At 50.4% G+C, this 24475-nt stretch overlaps 1 protein-coding gene across 1 annotated transcript in view; it reads right to left on the bottom strand.

The window, feature by feature from the left end:
- The window catches only part of LOC137423215 (uncharacterized), an 81789-nt gene that overhangs the window by 40172 nt on the left and 17142 nt on the right, over positions 1 to 24475 (bottom strand). The window lies entirely within an intron of this gene.

The following is a 24475-nucleotide window of genomic DNA, read 5'->3' as shown; positions in this document are numbered from 1 at the left end:
GAGAAGACGACTCCAATTTTGAGAGAAGAGGAGATCCATTTAATTAAGGTGAGCAATAAGCATAGTCTTGTAGATGGTAACAAGGTTGCAATTTTTGATAGAATGCCTGTGATCTGGAGGAGGGGTGTTAGGGTTAGGGTTAGGGTTAAGGTTAGGGTTACGTTTGGACAAATACGTGAGAGGGTATGGGGAGGGGAGTACGGTTGTCTTGAGCTCATTGTTAGCCTTTCCCCTACATCGCAGGAGAAACAGTTTTGCAATCACGTGTGTGTGTGTGTGTGTGTGTGTGTGTGTGTGTGTGTGTGTGTGTGTGTGTGTGTGTGTGTCAGTCAATGCTTGGTATCTCCATATGTGGTTTCAGAAGGTGGAACGGAGCCCTCCCGTGTCTCAAAGCCTCCACCTTCGCGTGTGTGTCCATTACGAGCCTTAGACCATGTATTAAATAAAAGCGGTGCATCAGAGCGATATGGCTGTGTTTTGTAATCGCTTCGGTGTTTCTTTATTGTGTCCGCTTGCATTTTGACATGCTTTCTATTTTCCAATTTGAGGTTTTGCCATAAAATTAGCAAAAACTCTTCATTTTAAGAGAATACAGTAGAACACGATTTATTTATTTTTAAACCTCTTTTTTTTTTTTTGCCCGTGCAGCAGGAGACGGGGTTTTGCAATTGCTTCTGTTTGTATGTGTGTCTGTCTATCTATCCAGGCCATATAGTCTAGTAGGAAGACTAGGTCCCCCTGCACCCCCCGGAGATATACTTCTAATCAGTGTTTCTAGATTGGAAAAAATGTGTAGAAAATGACTAGCTATGGCCCCAAGCTGAAAAAATGTCCCACATACCATTTTTATGCAAATTATTGCTGCAAATTTTATGCAAAATTATGCAAATTTTATGCAAATTTTTGATGAGGAGTAGAGTTGAGGGGTCTTTGAGGGCTTCATCGAGGTGCTCTCGGTTGCAAGACTGGGTCATTCTGAGAAGCACAGCAGGGTCAGAGATCATGATGTTCTCCTCCTCAGTGAATCTCTCCATCAACAGCCTCTCCATTGCCTCACACACTGTTTTGAGGCAAAAGAGGGACTTTGCGTAGGCCTTTCCACTGAGAACACCTTTGAGAGATCCACTTGTTACTAGTTGTGCCTCAAAGAGAATCTCTGCATATCCAGAACCACGCATCTTGTGTCCAGTGAGCATCCCGATGTAGTTCATGGATGTGTGGAAGGGTCCAATCGTTACTACATGACTAGCAAATTCATTTGGCCAGCGCCAGATGATGGGAAGGGCTTTCATGCAGACACCCAGATCAAATGTATTCAGGACCCATCTCTGACCCACCTCAGCAGTTGCTGCCTCGGAACGCTTCAGTAGCTCACGAACAACTGCGTTGTCTGTGATCGGTCTGTGCCTGGTGCCTGCATGGCATGGCAATGGCCTGCAGCCTGTGCCTGGGCTAGGGGGTTTCACCTCTGCAACTGGTTCTCCCCCACCCAGCAAATCAACAGTCGACTACTGCACGCCTATCCACCAACCGATCACAGACAACGCAGTTGTTCGTGAGCTACTGAAGCGTTCCGAGGCAGCAACTGCTGAGGTGGGTCAGAGATGGGTCCTGAATACATTTGATCTGGGTGTCTGCATGAAAGCCCTTCCCATCATCTGGCGCTGGCCAAATGAATTTGCTAGTCATGTAGTAACGATTGGACCCTTCCACACATCCATGAACTACATCGGGATGCTCACTGGACACAAGATGCGTGGTTCTGGATATGCAGAGATTCTCTTTGAGGCACAACTAGTAACAAGTGGATCTCTCAAAGGTGTTCTCAGTGGAAAGGCCTACGCAAAGTCCCTCTTTTGCCTCAAAACAGTGTGTGAGGCAATGGAGAGGCTGTTGATGGAGAGATTCACTGAGGAGGAGAACATCATGATCTCTGACCCTGCTGTGCTTCTCAGAATGACCCAGTCTTGCAACCGAGAGCACCTCGATGAAGCCCTCAAAGACCCCTCAACTCTACTCCTCATCAAAAATTTGCATAAAATTTGCATAATTTTGCATAAAATTTGCAGCAGTAATTTGCATAAAAATGGTATGTGGGACATTTTTTCAGCTTGGGGCCATAGCTAGTCATTTTCTACACATTTTTTCCAATCTAGAAACACTGATTAGAAGTATATCTCCGGGGGGTGCAGGGGGACCTAGTCTTCCTACTAGACTAATAACGTTTTTACCGTTTGAGATTTTGTCATCAAATTTTCAATAAACCTTCACAAAGGGAATATGGAGAACATCATTTAATAAAATTTTCAATGTTTTTTTTAGCTGTTGTTTTCGTCACGTTTAGTGTGAGTAAAAAGAGGAGGTGGATGGGCTTCGCATTTAGAGATAATCTATGACAGTGGGAGAGAGAGGAATGAGTCCTTTTGAGCCTTGTAATGTCATTCGATGCTTTGTTTGTTAATTATTTTTGATCTTCACAGTATGATCTCCAATTATCTCTCCATATATTTCTCCTTTCGATATATATATATATATATATATATATATATATATATATATATATATATATATATATATATATATATATATATATATATATATATATATATATATTATTACGGTCCGCGGATTAGATGTTACTTTTACCGAGCGGAGCTAACCGCGGCCGAACGGTTTTTTTCCCCGACTCACCCGATTCACACAGACGTTGGCCGTATCGCGCCACAGCTACTCAATGTGGGAAAACTCTAAAGCGACTGAATGCAAAGAGGAAGAAAAAGACGTACAGAAGAGTAACGGAGTTTATTGTTTACACGCACATAAGCAAAAAGAGCAGTCACGATTATTTACAGGGGACATGAAATGACTAACTTACCTAACAGGCTTAATTAATACCCAGGACAGAACAAACGAAGACACAGACTCACGCGGGGAATTGCAGAGTGGATTGGCTGGAAGGAGGAATGTTCAGCTCGGACCACAAGCTGGAAGGCTTGGCAGGGCGCACAGCAAGCCGGGCCTCGTAAGGCTGGGAGCGAGCAGGGCGACGGCGGCACGCGTATCTCACTGCACGCGGCCGGGGCTGGTTGTCGCTCCACGTCTCGGGCTCTTTTGGGTCCTCCCATTCTTTCTCCCAAATCGTCTGACGCGTCTTTCTCTCCTTGCGCACTTGTCTCTCTGAAGGTCGTCTCTTTTCAGACTCAGAACTCATCTGCTTGGGGAACGTCCCGCAGCGGGTTATATATGCCCCGCCCCTCAACCTTTGCGAACCTCCTTGATCTTTCTTGCCACACCCTCTCGAAGTCCAACCCCTTGTTTGTGGTTGGTTGAGTGGGGCTTACTCACTCCTCCCCTCTCTGACGAGGTGGGGACCCGCCTTTCCTCCCCAACCCTGCCTCGTGGCCAATGGCGGCTTTGGAGGGGATGTAATTGCCAATCGAGGCTTGGCAATGACGAAAGGGGGAAATGGAGGTTTTTGGGAATGGGAATGAAGGGAATCTATTCTTTCACTTGGTGCAATGGAGTGTCATTCTAATGGAAGACAAGGCCTTACTCTAAAACACATAATAAGATATAAGCTACTGAACAAGGGTTTTATCGTGTCCTGCAATGTGGTGTTTATGGAATTAACTACCGAGACGCCCTTTTTTATCTCTACACAAGTCTGGAGGCAGGAGGGGCCATATCCAACAATGTTACACAACAATTTCCAATACAATACAATTTAAAAAATGCCATCCTCATATCCGCAACACTGCACCCTCCTCCTCTTAGGCACGTCCCGGGCCTATAACTTTAATTTAGTGTGACACGTAGGTGTAGTTCCCTCTACTTTTAACCTGACCCTGAGTGTGACAGTTTTAAAACATAAATAAATGTGTCCCGCTGCTCCATTGCACCCTGCCTAACAGACTCACGCCCACAGTTAACCGAATTGCGGAATGGTCTTCAAACTACACACTGACGGTGGGGAGCATTATTTACAATTGACGCTACTTTTATTTACAAAACGTAACCCAGGACCTGTAATTGTTCTTTCTGGGGGGGGGGGGAAGACAGTCTGCTCTGCATCGACGCACCATGAAAGCACCCAAAAACGCACCAATACACCCTCAAGCACTAATCGGTGCACAGTCATCACTGTTCAATTAATAAAAATAAATCAACAACCCCTAACCCTGCAGGTGGTCTCTTGCTCTTCGGCTCCCTCTGCTGGCTATTATTATTTCTTCCAGATGTTGTCTTTTTCCTTTGCTAGCGGCCTATTTGTAGTAAAACTTGCACCCAACGTGTCCCTTTTATTTATTTATGGCCCACCAGGCCGACTAGTGTATGGTTCACCTGTGGGGCATCGGTGCCCTGTGGCCAAGGTCCGCCAGCAAGATTTCGGGCCCTCATGGCCGGTTCCAGCAGAGGGGCCATGCCCCAACCCATGGGGTCCATCAGTGGTGCTCGGCCACAGACATGTGGTCCATAATGTGGTGCATCGATGCAGACAGCTGGTTCTGGGAGTTCCGGGCGCACAATGCCGGACTCACGCACGCTCCCCTCAGCGCCCAATGGCGCACAGGTCATGTGGGAGACAAAACGGGGAAGACAGATGAGCGAGGGGTAAGGTCACAAGGGTACACATCGAACAAGGCAATGCAGGGCGAAATGCGTACGGAGAGCGAAGTGAGAAAGCTCGTCCCTACCGTACGTCACCCCCCTGTCACCTACACTACCCTTGCCCTTACCCCATATGTACAAAATCTACACATTTACAAATTTGTCACTACTGTCACGTCTTCCCCATATTTCCCTTATACCAAATTCGTCTTCACAATCCCTCTACTTCAAAATTTGCCATCACCCAATGCATCATCAATCCTCATAAGGAGGAAGAGATGGAACATCAAGCACAATGTCACACCCACGTCATGATGCATCTCACAATCCAAAACATTTGCACATAAAAATAATAAAAACATGGCATGGCGTGGAGGTACGTCATCTCAGGTGAGTGGATGCAGATGGTGCGAGGAGACTTCAATCCTAACTATCCTCTAAATGACTTTAACACACTTTACACTACCCGGGGTCTTTCCCTGCCAATCCATTGGCCATCTTACACTATGGGTTCTAAAAACCAATTCCCATTGACCAAACTGTGGTGCTTCTCAATTTGGGGTCTCACTCCCCCGATTCATCTCCCGGTGCCCTTGCACAATTTCTGGGCTGGGGCGTGTAGCTCTCCCAGCAGGTCTACCCACCTGCACACCTCCACCACTGTAGTTGCCACCCGAGCTTACCTAGCTCCTCACCCTAACCTAACTAACTGGGGAAGGCCCCTCCTGGCTCTGTCAGCCCTTGGTGCCCTCTGGCACTGGGCTACCCGGGTCCGTCCTCCGGATCCTCGGGCCCCATCCACAACTACCGGCTCCCAGAGCCCACCTGCGGCCTCACCTGGCCGACATCCTCACAGTGGTGGAGTGCCCAAACCAACTACACACACTAACAGGCTACACGCCCAGCCATTTCCACAACACTAATGCACCCATCCAAACATCATTCTTCCACCCACACCACAGATGCCAATATCCAACCACAATTTACCTGTTCCCTCTACCTAACACTTACACTACCCACCCCGGGTATTCGTGATGGGGGTCCACTCTTCCCCCATTCACACCTTCGCACCATCCACTCCACTCCACAATTTCCACCATACTCACTCCACGACCATCCATTCCAATACTCCATATATTCCACACTCCATGTCTTCCACACAACCATTTATTCCATACACCTGTTCCTCATACCTGTTGTTGCACACCTGTGCACTCACACCTGGTGCCACCTACACCCTCCTTCCTTCCTGGATCATTTGGTCAACACCACACGCAATCACCACTACTCCCTCATACACTGCTCCATACACCTGTTCAGTTGCACACCTGTGCAATCACACCTGTTCAATCACACCTGTTGAATCCTCAAACACACGGCATCATCTCATCTAACTACTCCCCTCTGGAACTTGCGCTTCCCAGTCGCCCCTTTAAACTATTGCGCTCCCACGTCATTATCATCCACTCTACTCTACCTGCGTCCCCACTACAGGTGTCATTGTCACTAACTAACCTTACCGTTACCTAATGTCATCTTCTAGGTCCCTACACATTATCCAAACCCTCCCTCGGCGAGCTTACACTGCCATAAACCCCATAAATCTAGTGCTCCTTTGCCCCCCTCTGTGAGGGATGACAGAGTTGCCATCCCACCACATCGGGGACGTTCCACTACCAATTTTGCTCACCAAATTTCGGCCAATCAAAAATTTGCCAATCACTCTACCAATCCTCTGCCAATCATCACTCTGCCAATCCTTTGCCAATCATCAACTTTTGTTTTTCTAATTTCGGGTCCAGACCACTATCCTCATCATTACAGTCTACTTACTAGATCCTCTCGGTGCGCCAATTCACTTCTAAAGCTCGGCTTCGTACAGCCGAGCAATGAATGCGGGTTCTTTGGTGCCGGCGGCTGGATGCGTCCAACACTCGGTGCAGGGAAGGACGCTTACCCGGGCCGAGATCCCACGCACCACCTCGGCACGGAGCCATCCAATTGCCCGATCTCGACCTGCCGGAACGTCTCAACAAAAGGGGGTCGCCATGACGACCCTTCCTATCGGGCTGCCCGTTCCGCCTGGTGGAGCACGGACACGGCCGTTCCAAGCGCAGCCCAGCATGGATCACGTACGGCGGTCCTTTCGAACCCGCCGTGGTTCGGATCCCCGCTGGTCCTCGCGGCACGCGAAGCTGCCCGACGTGCACCGAGGGCCCGATTCGGCTAAATATCGTTTTAACCGCTAACCCGGTTACCGTCGATGCCTCACCTGCATGCTTACACGCATACGCTACCCCTTTCACCCTCACCGAGCTCTGTGCTCCAACGCCGCCCGTACACCCCGCGTACTTCGTTATTGCATTCGTTCTTTCGCTCACAGACTTGGTCACATACCTGACCACCGAACACCTTTGCACACACTCGTTGTTCGCACACCTCACCAACACACCTCTTCGCGCCCCCTCCTCGGTCACCTCCTCTGTGACAATCACAGGTGTGCTCTCACTCGCACACCCAACCAGGTACGGTGCCTCACTACCAACTCAAGTGTGCATTCCCACACACGCTCTACCATTCCAGGTGTGCATCCTTCCATTCCAGTTGTACATCCTCTCTCACCTGTCACAACCAACTCACGCTCCGTGTCACTCTCACTACTTTCACCACCACTCTTGACAGCGCACTCACCCTTACTCTCGACAGCGCACTCTTTCCTCACGCACCTGTCCGTTACACACCTTTCTCGCGCACACTCTTGCGCACACTCTCCCGTTACACCCTCTGTAACACTCACCACAGGTGTGCATTCTTCCTTACCTTTGACAGCGCACTCTTTCCCCATGCACCCGTCCGTTACACACCTTTCTCGCGCACACTCTCCCGTTACATCCTCTGTAACACTCACCACAGGCGTGCATGCTTCCGTTACATCCTCTGTAACACTCCTCACTACGCGCTTCCATGTGCTCCCTCGCACACGCGCTACGACCGACTCACTCTCGACAGCACACTCACTCCTCGGCGCGAACTTTTTCCTCACACACCCCAGAGTCGGACATTCTCGCACACCTCCTTTTTCGCACACCGTACCTGTCGCACACTTCACCAACGGCCTCTCACGAACACCCGGATCCAAATCAACCCCCAAGCCGACTGAAGCTTTCCTCACATCATATACATTTCCACGTATATCGCCACTCACCTTGGCACCTGGTCTCCGCACCTCCTTCGCCACCTGCAAATTCTTTATTTGGTTAGTGAGCACACCATTATGAGTTGAGCACCGACCTTGTACATATTCCATCACCTCCTCCTGTATTTCTCTCTTAGTTTCTGTCCGTCTCTTCTTAATTTCACTCACCTCTTCTTCCACTTCCTCTAATTTTTGCTTCACCTCTTTTATTTCTCGGTGCGTCTCCTCAAGTTCGTCCTCTAAGGCTATTTTGACCGTCTCTATGTGCGTCCTCACCTCTCGGTCCTTCGTCTCCATTACCTCCATCACCTCGTCCAACCTCGTTGTCAGTCCCTCACGTACCATCTGACATTGCCTCTGTGTCGCTATTAAGTCGTCCTTGATGTCTCTTTGTGTCGCTTTTAACCCTCCTAGTACCGCAGTGTTCCTTTGAACCTGCTCCGTTAGTTCTTTTTGTCCCTCCGTCAGCTGTTCCACCTCCTCCGTCAGGTCCTCTATTCCCCCCTGTAACTTTGCCGTCCCATTTCTCACCTCTTTCTCTATACGCTTTTCACCTCGCTTTACCTCCTCGCGTATCCCCGAGACCTCCTCACTTACACCTCGTCGTATCTCCTCTTTCATCTCCTCCCTCTCTTTTGTAGATGCCACCCTCATCTGTCCCAATTCATCCGTCTGAGCATCCAGTTTGGTTTCTACCCCGATTTTCACCTCCTCTATCTGCTCTCCCATTTGTTTAATTTCTCGGGCGGATTGCTCCCCTATTTCCCGCAATTTGCCTTCCATCCTATTTTCTAACCCCATTAACCCATTTTTCACCCCCTCTATCTGATTCTCCTGGGCAGCCATTCTATTTTCCACACCCGTTAACCCATTCTTTACCTCTTTTATCCCGTTGTCTAACCCCTCAAATTTGTCGTCTAACTTCCCAAATTTCTTGTCTAATCCCTTAAAATTATTGTCTAACCCCTCCCCGGTACCCCTCGCTTCATCCCTCATTACCCCAATTGCTCACTCTGAGCCCTCGCTTCGTCCCTTATTTGCTCACTCTGAGCATCCATCCGGTCCCCAATTCATTCCTCAGGTCTTCACTTGTCTGGACCATGAGCGCCTTTATTTGTATCATAAAGAGGTCCCAATTCACCGGTGCTGCTACGGTCACGGGCGCCGCCAGATTTGGTGCCGCCGTAACCTCGTGCGCGAGAGCGCCATTTTGCGCGTCTGAAACCTCCGCAACCACATTGCTATTTTTCTCCTCCTCCCTTTCCTCCACATACATTTCCCCGAGGTCCTGGGTCGATTCTACCCCGATTTTCTCTCCCACCGGCATCCCGTCGCCTTGACCAGCCATGGCGCAATTTCAAAATTCGGGTTTTGCTTTACAACACAAATTTCCAGCAGCTCGTAATTTTGAGCGCGTTAAGCGCGCTTCGGGTCCGTATCTCACTCCCCGACACCAATTTGTTACGGTCCGCGGATTAGATGTTACTTTTACCGAGCGGAGGTAACCGCGGCCGAACAGTTTTTTTCCCCGACTCACCCGATTCACCCAGACGTTGGCCGTATCGCGCCACAGCTACTCAATGTGGGAAAACTCTAAAGCGACCGAATGCAAAGAGGAAGAAGAAGACGTACAGAAGAGTAACGGGGTTTATTGTTTACACGCACATAAGCAAAAAGAGCAGTCACGATTATTTACAGGGGACATGAGACGCAGGTGACACAGTGCAAATGACTAACTTACCTAACAGGCTTAATTAATACCCAGGACAGAACAAACGAAGACACAGACTCACGAGGGGAATTGCAGAGTGGATTGGCTGGAAGGAGGAATGTTCAGCTCGGACCACAAGCTGGAAGGCTTGGCAGGGCGCACAGCAAGCCGGGCCTCGTAAGGCTGGGAGCGAGCAGGGCGACGGCGGCACGCGTATCTCACTGCACGCGGCCGGGGCTGGTTGTCGCTCCACGTCTCGGGCTCTTTTGGGTCCTCCCCTTCTTTCTCCCAAATCGTCTGACGCGTCTTTCTCTCCTTGCGCACTTGTCTCTCTGAAGGTCGTCTCTTTTCAGGCTCAGAACTCATCTACTTGGGGAACGTCCCGCAGCGGGTTATATATGCCCCGCCCCTCAACCTTTGCGAACCTCCTTGATCTTTCTTGCCACACCCTCTCGAAGTCCAACGCCTTGTTTGTGGTTGGTTGAGTGGGGCTTACTCACTCCTCCCCTCTCTGACGAGGTGGGGACCCGCCTTTCCTCCCCAACCCTGCCTCGTGGCCAATGGCGGCTTTGGAGGGGATGTAATTGCCAATCGAGGCTTGGCAATGACGAAAGGGGGAAATGGAGGTTTTTGGGAATGGGAATGAAGGGAATCTATTCTTTCACTTGGTGCAATGGAGTGTCATTCTAATGGAAGACAAGGCCTTACTCTAAAACACATAATAAGATATCAGCTACTGAACAAGGGTTTTATCATGTCCTGCAATGTGGTGTTTATGGAATTAACTACCGAGACGCCCTTTTTGATCTCTACACAACTCTGGAGGCAGGAGGGGCCATATCCAACAATGTTACACAACAATTTCCAATACAATACAATTTTAAAAATGCCATCCTCATATCCGCAACACTGCACCCTCCTCCTCTTAGACACGGCCCGGGCCTATAACTTTAATTTACTGTGACACGTAGGTGTAGTTCCCTCTACTTTTAACCTGACCCTGAGTGTGACAGTTTTAAAACATAAATAAATGTGTCCCGCTGCTCCATTGCACCCTGCCTAACAGACTCACGCCCACAGTTAACCGAATTGCGGAATGGTCTTCAAACAACACACTGACGGTGGGGAGCATTATTTACAATTGACGCTACTTTTATTTACAAAACGTAACCCAGGACCTGTAATTGTTCTTTCTGGGGGGGGGGGGGGGGGAAGACAGTCTGCTCTGCATCGACACACCATGAAAGCACCCAAAAACGCACCAATACACCCTCAAGCACTAATCGGTGCACAGTCATCACTGTTCAATTAATAAAAATAAATCAACAACCCCTAACCCTGCAGGTGGTCTCTTGCTCTTCGGCTCCCTCTGCTAGCTATTATTATTTCTTCCAGATGTTGTCTTTTTCCTTTGCTAGCGGCCTATTTGTAGTAAAACTTGCACCCAACGTGTCCCTTTTATTTATTTATGGCCCACCAGGCCGACTAGTGTATGGTTCACCTGTGGGGCATCGGTGCCCTGTGGCCAAGGTCCGCCAGCAAGATTTTGGGCCCTCATGGCCGGTTCCAGCAGAGGGGCCATGCCCCAACCCATGGGGTCCATCAGTGGTGCTCGGCCACAGACATGTGGTCCATAATGTGGTGCATCGATGCAGACAGCTGGTTCTGGGAGTTCCGGGCGCACAATGGCGGACTCACGCACACTCCCCTCGGCGCCCAATGGCGCACAGGTCATGTGGGAGACAAAAGGGGGAAGACAGATGAGCGAGGGGTAAGGTCACAAGGGTACACATCGAACAAGGCAATGCAGGGCGAAATGCGTACGGAGAGCGAAGTGAGAAAGCTCGTCCCTACCGTACGTCACCCCCCTGTCACCTACACTACCCTTGCCCTTACCCCATATGTACAAAATCTACACATTTACAAATTCGTCACTACTGTCACGTCTTCCCCATATTTCCCTTATACCAAATTCGTCTTCACAATCCCTCTACTTCAAAATTTGCCATCACCCAATTCATCAATCCTCATAAGGAGGAAGAGATGGAACATCAAGCACAATGTCACACCCACGTCATGATGCGTCTCACAATCCAAAACATTTGCACATGCAAATATTAAAAACATGGCATGGCGTGGAGGTACGTCATCTCAGGTGAGTGGATGCAGATGGTGCGAGGAGACTTCAATCCTAACTATCCTCTAAATGACTTTAACACACTTTACACTACCCGGGGTCTTTCCCTGCCAATCCATTGGCCATCTTACACTATGGGTTCTAAAAACCAATTCCCATTGACCAAACTGTGGTGCTTCTCAATTTGGGGTCTCACTCCCCCGATTCATCTCCCGGTGCCGTTGCACAATTTCTGGGCTGGGGCGTGTAGCTCTCCCAGCAGGTCTACCCACCTGCACACCTCCACCACTGTAGTTGCCACCCGAGCTTACCTAGCTCCTCACCCTAACCTAACTAACTGGGGAAGGCCCCTCCTGGCTCTGTCACCCCTTGGTGCCCTCTGGCACTGGGCTACCCAGGTCCGTCCTCCGGATCCCGGGCCCCATCCACAACTACCGGCTCCCAGAGCCCACCTGCGGCCTCACCTGGCCGACATCCTCACAGTGGTGGAGTGCCCAAACCAACTACACACACTAACAGGCTACACGCCCAGCCATTTCCACAACACTAATGCACCCATCCAAACATCATTCTTCCACCCGCACCACAGATGCCAATATCCAACCACAATTTACCTGTTCCCTCTACCTAACACTTACACTACCCGCCCCGGGTATTCGTGATGGGGGTCCACTCTTCCCCCATTCACACCTTCGCACCATCCACTCCACTCCACAATTTCCACCATACTCACTCCACGACCATCCATTCCAATACTCCATATATTCCACACTCCATGTCTTCCACACAACTATTGATTCCATACACCTGTTCCTCATATCTGTTGTTGCACACCTGTGCACTCACACCTGGTGCCACCTGCACCCTCCTTCCTTCCTGGACCATTTGGTCAACACCACACGCAATCACCACTACTCCCTCATACACTGCTCCATACACCTGTTCAGTTGCACACCTGTGCAATCACACCTGTTCAATCACACCTGTTGAATCCTCAAACACACGGCATCATCTCATCTAACTACTCCCCTCTGGAACTTGCGCTTCCCAGTCGCCCCTTTAAACTATTGCGCTCCCACGTCATTATCATCCACTCTACTCTACCTGCGTCCCCACTACAGGTGTCATTGTCACTAACTAACCTTACCGTTACCTAATGTCATCTTCTAGGTCCCTACACATTATCCAAACCCTCCCTCGGCGAGCTTACACTGCCATAAACCCCATAAATCTAGTGCTCCTTTGCCCCCCTCTGTGAGGGATGACAGAGTTGCCATCCCACCTCATCGGGGACGTTCCACTACCAATTTTGCTCACCAAATTTCGGCCAATCAAAAATTTGCCAATCACTCTACCAATCCTCTGCCAATCATCACTCTGCCAATCCTTTGCCAATCATCAACTTTTGTTTTTCTAATTTCGGGTCCAGACCACTATCCTCATCATTACAGTCTACTTACTAGATCCTCTCAGTGCGCCAATTCACTTCTAAAGCTCGGCTTCGTACAGCCGAGCAATGAATGCGGGTTCTTTGGTGCTGGCGGCTGGATGCGTCCGACACTCGGTGCAGGGAAGGACGCTTACCCGGGCCGAGATCCCACGCACCACCTCGGCACGGAGCCATCCAATTGCCCGATCTCGACCTGCCGGAACGTCTCAACAAAAGGGGGTCGCCATGACGACCCTTCCTATCGGGCTGCCCGTTCCGCCTGGTGGAGCACGGACACGGCCGTTCCAAGCGCGGCCCAGCGTGGATCACGTACGGCGGTCCTTTCGAACCCGCCGTGGTTCGGATCCCCGCTGGTCCTCGCGGCACGCGAAGCTGCCCGACGTGCACCGAGGGCCCGATTCGGCTAAATGTCGTTTTAACCGCTAACCCGGTTACCGTCGATGCCTCACCTGCATGCTTACACGCATACGCTACCCCTTTCACCCTCACCGAGCTCTGTGCTCCAACGCCGCCCGTACACCCCGCGTACTTCGTTATTGCATTCGTTCTTTCGCTCACAGACTTGGTCACATACCTGACCACCGAACACCTTTGCACACACTCGTTGTTCGCACACCTCACCAACACACCTCTTCGCGCCCCCTCCTCGGTCACCTCCTCTGTGACAATCACAGGTGTGCTCTCACTCGCACACCCAACCACGTGCCTCACTACCAACTCAAGTGTGCATTCCCACACACGCTCTACCATTCCAGGTGTGCATCCTTCCATTCCAGTTGTACATCCTCTCTCACCTGTCACAACCAACTCACGCTCCGTGTCACTCTCACTACTTTCACCACCACTCTTGACAGCGCACTCACCCTTACTCTCGACAGCGCACTCTTTCCTCACGCACCTGTCCGTTACACACCTTTCTCGCGCACACTCTTGCGCACACTCTCCCGTTACACCCTCTGTAACACTCACCACAGGTGTGCATTCTTCCTTACCTTTGACAGCGCACTCTTTCCCCATGCACCCGTCCGTTACACACCTTTCTCGCGCACACTCTCCCGTTACATCCTCTGTAACACTCACCACAGGCGTGCATGCTTCCGTTACATCCTCTGTAACACTCCTCACTACGCGCTTCCATGTGCTCCCTCGCACACGCGCTACGACCGACTCACTCTCGACAGCACACTCACTCCTCGGCGCGAACTTTTTCCTCACACACCCCAGAGTCGGACATTCTCGCACACCTCCTTTTTCGCACACCGTACCTGTCGCACACTTCACCAACGGCCTCTCACGAACACCCGGATCCAAATCAACCCCCAAGCCGACTGAAGCTTTCCTCACATCATATACATTTCCACGTATATCGCCACTCACCTTGGCACCTGGTCTCCGCACCTCCTTCGCCACCTGCAAATTCTTTATTTGGTTAGTGAGCACACCATTATGAGTTGAGCACCGACCTTGTACATATTCCATCACCTCCTCCTGTATTTCTCTCTTAGTTTCTGTCCGTCTCTTCTTAATTTCACTCACCTCTTCTTCCACTTCCTCTAATTTTTGCTTCACCTCTTTTATTTCTCGGTGCGTCTCCTCAAGTTCGTCCTCTAAGGCTATTTTGACCGTCTCTATGTGCGTCCTCACCTCTCGGTCCTTCGTCTCCATTACCTCCATCACCTCGTCCAACCTCGTTGTCAGTCCCTCACGTACCATCTGACATTGCCTCTGTGTCGCTATTAAGTCGTCCTTGATGTCTCTTTGTGTCGCTTTTAACCCTCCTAGTACCGCAGTGTTCCTTTGAACCTGCTCCGTTAGTTCTTTTTGTCCCTCCGTCAGCTGTTCCACCTCCTCCGTCAGGTCCTCTATTCCCCCCTGTAACTTTGCCGTCCCATTTCTCACCTCTTTCTCTATACGCTTTTCACCTCGCTTTACCTCCTCGCGTATCCCCGAGACCTCCTCACTTACACCTCGTCGTATCTCCTCTTTCATCTCCTCCCTCTCTTTTGTAGATGCCACCCTCATCTGTCCCAATTCATCCGTCTGAGCATCCAGTTTGGTTTCTACCCCGATTTTCACCGCCTCTATCTGCTCTCCCATTTGTTTAATTTCTCGGGCGGATTGCTCCCCTATTTCCCGCAATTTGCCTTCCATCCTATTTTCTAACCCCATTAACCCATTTTTCACCCCCTCTATCTGATTCTCCTGGGCAGCCATTCTATTTTCCACACCCGTTAACCCATTCTTTACCTCTTTTATCCCGTTGTCTAACCCCTCAAATTTGTCGTCTAACTTCCCAAATTTCTTGTCTAATCCCTTAAAATTATTGTCTAACCCCTCCCCGGTACCCCTCGCTTCATCCCTCATTACCCCCAATTGCTCACTCTGAGCCCTCGCTTCGTCCCTTATTTGCTCACTCTGAGCATCCATCCGGTTCCCCAATTCATTCCTCAGGTCTTCACTTGTCTGGACCATGAGCGCCTTTATTTGTATCATAAAGAGGTCCCAATTCACCGGTGCTGCTACGGTCACGGGCGCCGCCAGATTTGGTGCCGCCGTAACCTCGTGCGCGAGAGCGCCATTTTGCGCGTCTGAAACCTCCGCAACCACATTGCTATTTTTCTCCTCCTCCCTTTCCTCCACATACATTTCCCCGAGGTCCTGGGTCGATTCTACCCCGAATTTCTCTCCCACCGGCATCCCGTCGCCTTGACCAGCCATGGCGCAATTTCAAAATTCGGGTTTTGCTTTACAACACAAATTTCCAGCAGCTCGTAATTTTGAGCGCGTTAAGCGCGCTTCGGGTCCGTATCTCACTCCCCGACACCAATTTGTTACGGTCCGCGGATTAGATGTTACTTTTACCGAGCGGAGGTAACCGCGGCCGAACAGTTTTTTTCCCCGACTCACCCGATTCACCCAGACGTTGGCCGTATCGCGCCACAGCTACTCAATGTGGGAAAACTCTAAAGCGACCGAATGCAAAGAGGAAGAAGAAGACGTACAGAAGAGTAACGGGGTTTATTGTTTACACGCACATAAGCAAAAAGAGCAGTCACGATTATTTACAGGGGACATGAGACGCAGGTGACACAGTGCAAATGACTAACTTACCTAACAGGCTTAATTAATACCCAGGACAGAACAAACGAAGACACAGACTCACGAGGGGAATTGCAGAGTGGATTGGCTGGAAGGAGGAATGTTCAGCTCGGACCACAAGCTGGAAGGCTTGGCAGGGCGCACAGCAAGCCGGGCCTCGTAAGGCTGGGAGCGAGCAGGGCGACGGCGGCACGCGTATCTCACTGCACGCGGCCGGGGCTGGTTGTCGCTCCACGTCTCGGGCTCTTTTGGGTCCTCCCCTTCTTTCTCCCAAATCGTCTGACGCGTCTTTCTCTCCTTGCGCACTTGTCTCTCTGAAGGTCGTCTCTTTTCAGGCTCAGAACTCATCTACTTGGGGAACGTCCCGCAGCGGGTTATATATGCCCCGCCCCTCAACCTTTGCGAACCTCCTTGATCTTTCTTGCCACACCCTCTCGAAGTCCAACGCCTTGTTTGTGGTTGGTTGAGTGGGGCTTACTCACTCCTCCCCTCTCTGACGAGGTGGGGACCCGCCTTTCCTCCCCAACCCTGCCTCGTGGCCAATGGCGGCTTTGGAGGGGATGTAATTGCCAATCGAGGCTTGGCAATGACGAAAGGGGGAAATGGAGGTTTTTGGGAATGGGAATGAAGGGAATCTATTCTTTCACTTGGTGCAATGGAGTGTCATTCTAATGGAAGACAAGGCCTTACTCTAAAACACATAATAAGATATCAGCTACTGAACAAGGGTTTTATCGTGTCCTGCAATGTGGTGTTTATGGAATTAACTACCGAGACGCCCTTTTTGATCTCTACACAACTCTGGAGGCAGGAGGGGCCATATCCAACAATGTTACACAACAATTTCCAATACAATACAATTTTAAAAATGCCATCCTCATATCCGCAACACTGCACCCTCCTCCTCTTAGACACGGCCCGGGCCTATAACTTTAATTTACTGTGACACGTAGGTGTAGTTCCCTCTACTTTTAACCTGACCCTGAGTGTGACAGTTTTAAAACATAAATAAATGTGTCCCGCTGCTCCATTGCACCCTGCCTAACAGACTCACGCCCACAGTTAACCGAATTGCGGAATGGTCTTCAAACTACACACTGATGGTGGGGAGCATTATTTACAATTGACGCTACTTTTATTTACAAAACGTAACCCAGGACCTGTAATTGTTCTTTCTGGGGGGGGGGGGGGGGGGAAGACAGTCTGCTCTGCATCGACACACCATGAAAGCACCCAAAAACGCACCAATACACCCTCAAGCACTAATCGGTGCACAGTCATCACTGTTCAATTAATAAAAATAAATCAACAACCCCTAACCCTGCAGGTGGTCTCTTGCTCTTCGGCTCCCTCTGCTAGCTATTATTATTTCTTCCAGATGTTGTCTTTTTCCTTTGCTAGCGGCCTATTTGTAGTAAAACTTGCACCCGTGTCCCTTTTATTTATTTATGGCCCACCAGGCCGACTAGTGTATGGTTCACCTGTGGGGCATCGTTGCCCTGTGGCCAAGGTCCGCCAGCAAGATTTTGGGCCCTCATGGCCGGTTCCAGCAGAGGGGCCATGCCCCAACCCATGGGGTCCATCAGTGGTGCTCGGCCACAGACATGTGGTCCATAATGTGGTGCATCGATGCAGACAGCTGGTTCTGGGAGTTCCGGGCGCACAATGGCGGACTCACGCACACTCCCCTCGGCGCCCAATGGCGCACAGGTCATGTGGGAGACAAAAGGGGGAAGACAGATGAGCGAGGGGTAAGGTCACAAGGGTACACATCGAACAAGGCAATGCAGGGCGAAATGCGTACGGAGAGCGAAGTGAGAAAGCTCGTCCCTACCGTACGTCACCCCCCTGTCACCTACACTACCCTTGCCCTTACCCCATATGTACAAAATCTACACATTTACAAATTCGTCACTACTGTCACGTCTTCCCCATATTTCCCTTATACCAAATTCGTCTTCACAATCCCTCTACTTCAAAATTTGCCATCACCCAATTCATCAATCCTCATAAGGAGGAAGAGATGGAACATCAAGCACAATGTCACACCCACGTCATGATGCGTCTCACAATCCAAAACATTTGCACATGCAAATATTAAAAACATGGCATGGCGTGGAGGTACGTCATCTCAGGTGAGTGGATGCAGATGGTGCGAGGAGACTTCAATCCTAACTATCCTCTAAATGACTTTAACACACTTTACACTACCCGGGGTCTTTCCCTGCCAATCCATTGGCCATCTTACACTATGGGTTCTAAAAACCAATTCCCATTGACCAAACTGTGGTGCTTCTCAATTTGGGGTCTCACTCCCCCGATTCATCTCCCGGTGCCGTTGCACAATTTCTGGGCTGGGGCGTGTAGCTCTCCCAGCAGGTCTACCCACCTGCACACCTCCACCACTGTAGTTGCCACCCGAGCTTACCTAGCTCCTCACCCTAACCTAACTAACTGGGGAAGGCCCCTCCTGGCTCTGTCACCCCTTGGTGCCCTCTGGCACTGGGCTACCCAGGTCCGTCCTCCGGATCCCGGGCCCCATCCACAACTACCGGCTCCCAGAGCCCACCTGCGGCCTCACCTGGCCGACATCCTCACAGTGGTGGAGTGCCCAAACCAACTACACACACTAACAGGCTACACGCCCAGCCATTTCCACAACACTAATGCACCCATCCAAACATCATTCTTCCACCCGCACCACAGATGCCAATATCCAACCACAATTTACCTGTTCCCTCTACCTAACACTTACACTACCCGCCCCGGGTATTCGTGATGGGGGTCCACTCTTCCCCCATTCACACCTTCGCACCATCCACTCCACTCCACAATTTCCACCATACTCACTCCACGACCATCCATTCCAATACTCCATATATTCCACACTCCATGTCTTCCACACAACTATTGATTCCATACACCTGTTCCTCATATCTGTTGTTGCACACCTGTGCACTCACACCTGGTGCCACCTGCACCCTCCTTCCTTCCTGGACCATTTGGTCAACACCACACGCAATCACCACTACTCCCTCATACACTGCTCCATACACCTGTTCAGTTGCACACCTGTGCAATCACACCTGTTCAATCACACCTGTTGAATCCTCAAACACACGGCATCATCTCATCTAACTACTCCCCTCTGGAACTTGCGCTTCCCAGTCGCCCCTTTAAACTATTGCGCTCCCACGTCATTATCATCCACTCTACTCTACCTGCGTCCCCACTACAGGTGTCATTGTCACTAACTAACCTTACCGTTACCTAATGTCATCTTCTAGGTCCCTACACATTATCCAAACCCTCCCTCGGCGAGCTTACACTGCCATAAACCCCATAAATCTAGTGCTCCTTTGCCCCCCTCTGTGAGGGATGACAGAGTTGCCATCCCACCTCATCGGGGACGTTCCACTACCAATTTTGCTCACCAAATTTCGGCCAATCAAAAATTTGCCAATCACTCTACCAATCCTCTGCCAATCATCACTCTGCCAATCCTTTGCCAATCATCAACTTTTGTTTTTCTAATTTCGGGTCCAGACCACTATCCTCATCATTACAGTCTACTTACTAGATCCTCTCAGTGCGCCAATTCACTTCTAAAGCTCGGCTTCGTACAGCCGAGCAATGAATGCGGGTTCTTTGGTGCTGGCGGCTGGATGCGTCCGACACTCGGTGCAGGGAAGGACGCTTACCCGGGCCGAGATCCCACGCACCACCTCGGCACGGAGCCATCCAATTGCCCGATCTCGACCTGCCGGAACGTCTCAACAAAAGGGGGTCGCCATGACGACCCTTCCTATCGGGCTGCCCGTTCCGCCTGGTGGAGCACGGACACGGCCGTTCCAAGCGCGGCCCAGCGTGGATCACGTACGGCGGTCCTTTCGAACCCGCCGTGGTTCGGATCCCCGCTGGTCCTCGCGGCACGCGAAGCTGCCCGACGTGCACCGAGGGCCCGATTCGGCTAAATGTCGTTTTAACCGCTAACCCGGTTACCGTCGATGCCTCACCTGCATGCTTACACGCATACGCTACCCCTTTCACCCTCACCGAGCTCTGTGCTCCAACGCCGCCCGTACACCCCGCGTACTTCGTTATTGCATTCGTTCTTTCGCTCACAGACTTGGTCACATACCTGACCACCGAACACCTTTGCACACACTCGTTGTTCGCACACCTCACCAACACACCTCTTCGCGCCCCCTCCTCGGTCACCTCCTCTGTGACAATCACAGGTGTGCTCTCACTCGCACACCCAACCACGTGCCTCACTACCAACTCAAGTGTGCATTCCCACACACGCTCTACCATTCCAGGTGTGCATCCTTCCATTCCAGTTGTACATCCTCTCTCACCTGTCACAACCAACTCACGCTCCGTGTCACTCTCACTACTTTCACCACCACTCTTGACAGCGCACTCACCCTTACTCTCGACAGCGCACTCTTTCCTCACGCACCTGTCCGTTACACACCTTTCTCGCGCACACTCTTGCACACACTCTCCCGTTACACCCTCTGTAACACTCACCACAGGTGTGCATTCTTCCTTACCTTTGACAGCGCACTCTTTCCCCATGCACCCGTCCGTTACACACCTTTCTCGTGCACACTCTCCCATTACATCCTCTGTAACACTCACCACAGGCGTGCATGCTTCCGTTACATCCTCTGTAACACTCCTCACTACGCGCTTCCATGTGCTCCCTCGCACACGCGCTACGACCGACTCACTCTCGACAGCACACTCACTCCTCGGCGCGAACTTTTTCCTCACACACCCCAGAGTCGGACATTCTCGCACACCTCCTTTTTCGCACACCGTACCTGTCGCACACTTCACCAACGGCCTCTCACGAACACCCGGATCCAAATCAACCCCCAAGCCGACTGAAGCTTTCCTCACATCATATACATTTCCACGTATATCGCCACTCACCTTGGCACCTGGTCTCCGCACCTCCTTCGCCACCTGCAAATTCTTTATTTGGTTAGTGAGCACACCATTATGAGTTGAGCACCGACCTTGTACATATTCCATCACCTCCTCCTGTATTTCTCTCTTAGTTTCTGTCCGTCTCTTCTTAATTTCACTCACCTCTTCTTCCACTTCCTCTAATTTTTGCTTCACCTCTTTTATTTCTCGGTGCATCTCATCAAGTTCGTCCTCTAAGGCTATTTTGACCGTCTCTATGTGCGTCCTCACCTCTCGGTCCTTTGTCTCCATTACCTCCATCACCTCGTCCAACCTCGTTGTCAGTCCCTCACGTACCATCTGACATTGCCTCTGTGTCGCTATTATGTCGTCCTTGATGTCTCTTTGTGTCGCTTTTAACCCTCCTAGTACCGCAGTGTTCCTTTGAACCTGCTCCGTTAGTTCTTTTTGTCCCTCCGTCAGCTGTTCCACCTCCTCCGTCAGGTCCTCTATTCCCCCCTGTAACTTTGCCGTCCCATTTCTCACCTCTTTCTCTATACGCTTTTCACCTCGCTTTACCTCCTCGCGTACCCCCGAGACCTCCTCACTTACACCTCGTCGTATCTCCTCTTTCATCTCCTCCCTCTCTTTTGTAGATGCCACCCTCATCTGTCCCAATTAATCCGTCTGAGCATCCAGTTTGGTTTCTACCCCGATTTTCACCTCCTCTATCTGCTCTCCCATTTGTTTAATTTCTCGGGCGGATTGCTCCCCTATTTCCCGCAATTTGCCTTCCATCCTATTTTCTAACCCCATTAACCCATTTTTCACCCCCTCTATCTGATTCTCCTGGGCAGCCATTCTATTTTCCACCCCCGTTAACCCATTCTTTACCTCTTTTATCCCGTTGTCTAACCCCTCAAATTTGTCGTCTAACTTCCCAAATTTCTTGTCTAATCCCTTAAAATTATTGTCTAACCCCTCCCCGGTACCCCTCGCTTCATCCCTCATTACCCCCAATTGCTCACTCTGAGCCCTCGCTTCGTCCCTTCTTTGCTCACTCTGAGCATCCATCCGGTTCCCCAATTCATTCCTCAGGTCTTCACTTGTCTGGACCATGAGCGCCTTTATTTGTATCATAAAGAGGTCCCAATTCACCGGTGCTGCTACGGTCACGGGCGCCGCCAGATTTGGTGCCGCCGTAACCTAGTGCGCGAGAGCGCCATTTTGCGCGTCTGAAACCTCCGCAACCACATTGCCATTTTTCTCCTCCTCCCTTTCCTCCACATACATTTCCCCGAGGTCCTGGGTCGATTCTACCCCGATTTTCTCTCCCACCGGCATCCCGTCGCCTTGACCAGCCATGGCGCGATTTCAAAATTCGGGTTTTGCTTTACAACACAAATTTCCAGCAGCTCGTAATTTTGAGCGCGTTAGGCGCGCTTCGGGTCCGTATCTCACTCCCCGACACCAATTTGTTACGGTCCGCGGATTAGATGTTACTTTTACCGAGCGGAGGTAACCGCGACCGAACAGTTTTTTTCCCCGACTCACCCGAATTCACCCAGACGTTGGCCGTATCGCGCCACAGCTACTCAATGTGGGAAAACTCTAAAGCGACCGAATGCAAAGAGGAAGAAGAAGACGTACAGAAGAGTAACGGGGTTTATTGTTTACACGCACATAAGCAAAAAGAGCAGTCACGATTATTTACAGGGGACATGAGACGCAGGTGACACAGTGCAAATGACTAACTTACCTAACAGGCTTAATTAATACCCAGGACAGAACAAACGAAGACACAGACTCACGCGGGGAATTGCAGAGTGGATTGGCTGGAAGGAGGAATGTTCAGCTCGGACCACAAGCTGGAAGGCTTGGCAGGGCGCACAGCAAGCCGGGCCTCGTCAGGCTGGGAGCGAGCAGGGCGACGGCGGCACGCGTATCTCGCTGCACGCGGCCAGGGCTGGTTGTCGCTCCACGTCTCGGGCTCTTTTGGGTCCTCCCCTTCTTTCTCCCAAATCGTCTGACGCGTCTTTCTCTCCTTGCGCACTTGTCTCTCTGAAGGTCGTCTCTTTTCAGACTCAGAACTCATCTGCTTGGGGAACGTCCCGCAGCGGGATATATATGCCCCGCCCCTCATCCTTTGCGAACCTCCTTGATCTTTCTTGCAACACCCTCTCGAAGTCCAACCCCTTGTTTGTGGTTGGTTGAGTGGGGCTTACTCACTCCTCCCCTCTCTGACGAGGTGGGGACCCGCCTTTCCTCCCCAACCCTGCCTCGTGGCAAATGGCGGCTTTGGAGGGGATGTAATTGCCAATCGAGGCTTGGCAATGACGAAAGGGGGAAATGGAGGTTTTTGGGAATGGGAATGAAGGGAATCTATTCTTTCACTTGGTGCAATAGAGTGTCATTCTAATGGAAGACAAGGCCTTACTCTAAAACAAATAATAAGATATAAGCTACTGAACAAGGGTTTTATCGTGTCCTGCAATGTGGTGTTTATGGAATTAACTACCGAGACGCCCTTTTTTATCTTTACACAACTCTGGAGGCAGGAGGGGCCATATCCAACCAATGTTACACAACAATTTCCAATACAATACAAGAAAAAAAATGCCATCCTCATATCCGCAACAATATATACATACATATACATATATATGAGGTCTGACAGTAGGAATAAAGTAATATAAACTTTTATTGTAAACATACCAATCATGTTTCATGGTCACCTTCAAAGTAATCTCCCTGGTAGTCTATATATGCCAGCCAACATCGCTAAAATGTTTCAAAGCACCCTTGGAAGTCGTTGTCTAAAAGGACATTTATTTAGCTCATTGGTCAGGCTCTCTGGATCTCTTCTATTGATGCGAAATTAGTTCCTTTCATTGGAGTTTTCAGTCTTGGAAACAATAAAAAATTGCATGGAGTTAAGTCACAAAAGCATGGAGGATGTTCCAGCACTGGAACTTGTGGACTTCCTCTCTAGTCGTAGTCAACGTGTGGCCCTGAATGGCTTTCTCTCATCTCCCCTTCCTGTTCAGCCTGGAGTTCCCCAAGGCAGTGTTCTGGGCCCTGTGCTTTTTCTGATCTTCATTAATGATCTCTCTGACTTTCTTGAAAATCCTCTCTATCTCTTTGCTGATGAACTCACTCTCTGCCACTCCATTCTTCATTACTCAGATCGGCAGTCTGCAGCCTCCTCACTCTCTGCAGACCTGGACAAAATCACAGACTGATCAAACAAGTGGAACATGTCTTTCAATCCTAACAAATCTCACACTCTTACCATGTCTCTTTGAAAAGATCGACTGGAAAACCCTCCCATCTACTTTCTGAACAATCCTCTCC

The sequence above is a fragment of the Myxine glutinosa genome, chromosome 3 (genome assembly GCF_964187855.1).
Source record: "Myxine glutinosa chromosome 3, kmMyxGlut1.1, whole genome shotgun sequence".
Lineage (NCBI taxonomy): Eukaryota > Metazoa > Chordata > Myxini > Myxiniformes > Myxinidae > Myxine > Myxine glutinosa.
Note: the sequence above shows the minus strand (reverse complement) of the source record. Positions and strands in the feature narration are given on the sequence as shown.